We start from the raw sequence: 6,000 nt of genomic DNA on the forward strand, positions 1-6,000 counted from the left end.
GAATGTTTAAGTGATTTCTTGGCTGCAAAACTTTCCTTTTATCTCAGACCAGGGCAAGACTGACACTTCCCCTGTAGCCTTGCAGCCAGAGGATGTACAGATACCAGTGACAAGTGGCTGCTGCCTGTCACAGAATCCCAGGACAGTTTGGTTTGCGTTGGAAGGGACCTTAAAGATTTTCCAATTCCACCCCCTGCCATGGGCAGGGACACCTCCCACTGTCCCAGGCTGCTCCCAGCCCCATCCAGCCTGGCCTGGGGCACTGCCAGGGATCCAGGGGCAGCCACAGCTGCTCTGGGCACCCTGGGCCAGGGCCTGCCCACCCTCCCAGCCAGCAATTCCTAATTCCCAATGTGCCAAAATCTGTGCCTGCCCTCTGGCAGTGGGAGCCATTGCCTGGGTGCTGTCCCTGCCTGCCTTGTCCCCAGGGGCTGTGCAGCTCTCCTGGAGCCCCTGGAGGCCCTGGCAGGGGCTCTGAGGTGTCCCTGGAGCTTCTCTGGTGCAGCTGAACAGCCCCAGCTGTGCCAGGCTGGCTCCAGAGCAGAGGGGCTCCAGCCCTGGCAGCAGCTCCGTGGCCTCCTCTGCACTGGCTGCAGCAGCTCCCTGCCCTCTCTGTTTTGGGGCTCTCTGTGCCCTGCAGAATCCCCTCCAGGGATGCAGTTTCAGCACAGCCTCCACCTCCCCACACACCTGAGTCCTTCAGGTGTCTGAGCAGCCTTCCCACCATTATTTTTGTGACTGCATCCCCCTGTGCCATCCCCCAGACACCTTCTGCTGTCAGTGACACTGCCTGGCTCAGGGGCTGATGCTTCAGGGTGGTGCCAGGTGTTCAGAGAGCCACAAAATTGTGTGGGGGAATTTGGAGCCACAAGTAAAGAGGAGGATGGTAAAGCAAAACTGCCCTGTACTGAACGTGGGGTCCTGCTGCCTGCCAGCCCCCTCACAAATGGGGGGAATGGAAAAATGGGAATGGGAATGGGAATAAAAATAATAATGATTATAATTCAGTACCTCTGCTGGGCTTTATATGTATTTATCACATGAGAAAGCTCCCAGTGCAAATCAGGAAGAACACTTATCCATGTATTTTAAGTACCAATATGGATAATGAAGGTAAAGTGGTCTTCAGCCTTACTGAGTTCTTGGCATTTGTGGAGCCTGAAAATACAAAATCAGGGCCGGGTGGTCATTGCACAGCCAACCAGTCTCAGATTTTACTTTGTGTTTATCAGCAGCTGAGGGAGAACAGAACCCTGTTCTGGAGTTTGGTGCAGATGTGGGAAGAGGACAGATAAAATATCTGCTGAGTCTGTTCTTCTCTATTACCAAGAGATACCCAGAGTCTGTAGGCTTCAGGGTACACTGGATAGAAAATTTAAAATTCCTCCTGTGGCTCTTGGCACTTCCTTATGCAGGAGCCATTTGACTTTGTGGGAATTGCTATTTCTGGGGCAACACAAAAACTGATGAAAACTACCCAGAACCAGGTTAGATTCTGTATTGTGTTTCCCCCAGTGAATCGGTTGCAATTCAGATTAATTCTGTGGCTGAAAGTTTGATTTGCCTGCCTTGAAATGAGGACTGAAGGGGTTATGCTGAAGTGGCTTTGTTCCCCAGCCCCCTGGAGAATCTGCAAATGGTGCTCTTTGCTGAAGGCATCGCCTCCCTTGGCTGAAACTCTGCCAGTTTTGCCTCTCCTTTTCGGGGCTGTCATCTCTGAATGTCAGCTGCTGTGGCTTTATCCCCAGAGCACCCCAGGGATGCAGTTTCCCTTCTGCCTGCACAGGGAAGGAGCAGAATGCCTGCAAAATGCAAACTTGGGATGCACAAACCCTGCACTTACTGACAACTTTGGTGCAAATAAGGTGAAATCCTCTTGTTACTGGTGCTAAAGGGCAGACAAGGATCCAACCCATGGATCCCCCCAGTCTGTATCTTGAGTTTTGGAAAAGCAAATTCAATCCTGAGTGTCCTGACGACTGCTGATCCACAAATGCCCCTTGGAAGTTTTCTCATGGATCTGGTTAGTCATCTGGGTTTGCAATTTAGTTTAAAATTAGAATTGAGTGCCAGCCACTGGGAAGGCAGCATCTTTCAGACAGTCTCGGGGCAAAGCTGGAGTGGGCAGGGGGAAAGCTGTCTGGAAGTTTAATTTCAGATAATTTTCTACACTTACTCGCTGCATCGGCAGCTTTGGGTGAATCCAGGGCAGCCACATCAGAGCTGGGAAAACAAACAAGAGTGCTCTGTCAAATTCATTTTCCATTGCTGTAGGTGCTGTGAATTGAGCACAGCTCCTGGAGCCTGACTGGTGCCTCTGATGAAATGCATCTGCAGCTGGGCAGGGCTTCTGCTTTGTCCCCGGCTGGCCCGTGATCAGCAACACCCAAACCTTTCCTGGTTTGTTTCTTCCACATCCTTGTGTGTCTGCTTCAAACTGGGAATTGCTGTATGCCAGTGAACCCCAGTGTCAGGCCAATCACACAATCACAGAATTAAGTTAGAAGGGAACTTAAAGACCAACTAATTCCAACTCCCTGCCATGGCAGGGACACCTCCCACTGTCCCAGGCTGCTCCCAGCCCCATCCAGCCTGGCCTGGGGCACTGCCAGGGATCCAGGGGCAGCCACAGCTGCTCTGGGCACCCTGGGCCAGGGCCTGCCCACCCTCCCAGCCAGCAATTCCTAATTCCCAATGTGCCAAAATCTGTGCCTGCCCTGTGGCAGTGGGAGCCATTGCCTGGGTGCTGTCCCTGCCTGCCTTGTCCCCAGGGGCTGTGCAGCTCTCCTGGAGCCCCTGGAGGCCCTGGCAGGGGCTCTGAGGTGTCCCTGGAGCCTTCTCTTCTCTAGGTAACACACCAAGACCATAATGCAAAACCACAGTGAGCAAATCCTCATAAAAAGGGGGATCATTTCAAAAACAACTATTACCGCGCCTGAGTGGGTTGCAGCTGGTGAGAGAGAGACGGTGAATCTTGTTTCTTGAATCAGAAGGCTGATTTATTATGTATTATATAGAATACATTATAACTATGCTAAATAGAATAAAGAGAGAGGTTTGCAGAGCTGCTAGGCTAGGCTAGGAATCGATAGAAAGAATTTACAACAAAGTTGTGTTCAAGGACTGAGTCCCCTAGCTTGCACTGGTGATTGGCCCTTAATTATAAACACAGAAAATGAGCCAATCAAGGTGTCCCTGTTGCATTCCACAGCATCTGATAATAATTGTTTACCTTGTCTTCTGAGGCCTCTGGCCTCCAGAAGACACAGAAATCCGAAAGAAAGGATTTCTGTGAAGAAATGTCTGCGACAAACAACCTCACAACATGTCTCAGAAGAGGCCTGGCAAGTTGAAAATGTTGCTTAGTTCAATCCCCCCACAGCAAAAGGAGAACCCCTGGTGCCCACAGGAGACCTCCACACTTCCCGAGCATTTTCTGTGGTTGGGATGCTGTGTAAACAAAGTCTCAGGCCATTAAAACCCCATCCCACTTGCAGCTGATGAATCCTTGACTCCTTGGACAATCCCTCTTTGCTCCATCTGCTTGTCTAAAGGAGGAATTAGGAATAATTAAAGCTGTCCCACCTGGGCATGGCACAATGCAGGGAGTGAGATTTCTGTGAGGGGCTGACACTCAAAAAATTCTTATTTTAATGCTTTATTTTCCCAGTAAGCAGCAGGATTGCACACTACAGCCAAGTTTTGGAGGGGTGATGCAGCACTCCCTCATCCTTTGATGGCCAGTGTAAGGTCTTGCCCTGGGCCAGCATTCCCAGCTTGTCCAATGGTACAGAAAAACTCTAAAATGTCCTCAAAATTACCCAAAATGCTCCAAAATTATCTTTACACCTGCATCCTCTCCTTCCCTGCGCCCCAGGGAGAAATCCCTGTCATTCCTGGGGCTCCAGGCTGGGCTCAGCCTGCTCCCAACCCCACAGAAAGGCTGGGAAGGAGTGGAAGGAGCGGTGAGGGCTCTCAGCAGCATCCTTTTTGGAATAACAATGATTTTTACTGCAGTTTGGCCGTGGATATTTTCCCTCAGGAAGCCCTGGCTCTAAGCAGCCCCTGGGAAGGCACTAGATGGCACCAGAGCCAGAGGATACGGGATCTGGCTGCTGTCTCACCCTCCTCAGCATCCCCCAGAACGGGGAAAGTGCCCTCAAAAACAGGCAAAAGGGCTTCTGGATGTGAAAAAAACAATTTATTTTTAAAAATAAATTTAATTTATGTAAAATTAAGTATTTATTTTTTTTTTTAATTAAATCTTTATTTTAAATTAATTTTTTAAAAAAAATTTCCTAAAGCTGCAGGACCCAGTCACCATTGTCTGACCCTGTCCATGCAGCCCACATCCATCCCAAGGCAGGGAAAAGGGCCCTGGGAAGGGCAAAAGAAATCAAATCATTTAGATGGAATACTGAAATTAAATTATCCAGCCGGGATTTTGAAGTAATTAATCACTAACGAGTCATTTCTCCAGATATTAAGCCCAGGACCTGGGAATGTGGACCTGCAGGGGTTGCTGACCTTGCCTTATTTTTGGTTATTGCAAACCAAGGACCTGATCTCATAAATAAAATAGTTCAATGTCCTTGACGAGAGGCAGAATTTGTGGGATTTTGCAGCAGAGCATGTTTCCAGGAGAGGGCCTTCCTTTCTTAGTTCCTGGTTGCATCCCAAAGCTGCTGCTGCTGCAGGGAGATGCTGGGATACTGGGATGGGGAGAACACTGGGGGGCTACCAAGGAAAACACACCAAAACCTCTGCTCCCCAAAAATAAGGGCAGGATGGAGGAGACATGGGTGAATCTGGGGTCGTTCTGCTTGAAACAGGGTGGTGTGACACATCCTAAAGCCCAAAACTGCCCTCACCTTATGGAGGCACACAGGGAGCAATGAGCATTGTGAGTTAAAACTCTGATTGAAAGGAAGGATTCAATGTCCCACTTTGGACTCAGCGCAGTGAATCTCCACCAGCTCCCATTCTGCAGCAGCCACCACCTGTCAGAAAATCCCCAGCTCTGTTTTGCCATCTGCCACGCCCATACAGACGGAAAAGGAAATTCCCCAAAGAAAAATAATGAAGAAAAATAATTAAGAAAAATGGTAAGATACAAATGGTGCATCATAGACTCATTGAATTGCTTTAGTTGGAAAAGCCTTTAAGACCATTGAGTACAACCATTCCCCAGCACAGCCAAGGCCACCACTGACCCGTGTCCCCAAGTGCCACATCCACACGGCTTTTAAATCCCTCCAGGGGTGGGGATCCCCAACACTCCTCTGGGCAGCCTGTTCCTAAGCTTAATCACCCTTTCCATGAAAAAAATTCCCCAATATCCAACTGAGCCTGCCCATGCCCAGCCTGAGGCCGTTCCCTCTGCTCCTGTCCCTGTTCCCTGGAGCACAGCCCGACCCCCCCGGCTGTCCCCTCCTGTCAGGAGCTGTGCAGAGCCACAAGGGCCCCCCTGAGCCTCCTTTGCTCCAGGCTCAGCCCCTGCCCAGCTCCCTCAGCCTCTCCTGGGGCTCCAGCCCCTTCCCAGCTCCGTTCCCTGTCCTGGACTCATCCCCTCTGCCCCCTTAAGTTGTGCTCCCTCCTGAAATGAGCCTCATGAGGGCTCTGGGTGTGTGCTGGGTTCCTTGGAGTGCTGTGAGCTCCCAAAAATCCTCCTTTCAGGGAGAAGGGAAAAAGCACATCCTGGGCCACATATCTGAAACGAGCTACAGCAAAATAATTGCAAAGTGTTTTCTTTCTCTCCCTTTCTCTGCTCCCAAATGGCTGCTCTTTGGAGCTGAGGTTTTCATCCATCTTCTTATTTTATCTCTTACTTTATAAAACTGGAAAATTGAAATGCTGAGATATTACACTTTAATCAAATGCGTAATGATTTCCTCTAGATTGCCTCTCTCTCTCTCTTTTTTTTTTTCAGCTAAAGAAACAAGGTAAGAAGCAGAAAAGAAAAAAAGATTCCAGGGAGGCAGAAAATAAAGCAGCAAAATA

The sequence above is a fragment of the Ammospiza nelsoni genome, chromosome Z, assembly GCF_027579445.1.
Source record: "Ammospiza nelsoni isolate bAmmNel1 chromosome Z, bAmmNel1.pri, whole genome shotgun sequence".
Lineage (NCBI taxonomy): Eukaryota > Metazoa > Chordata > Aves > Passeriformes > Passerellidae > Ammospiza > Ammospiza nelsoni.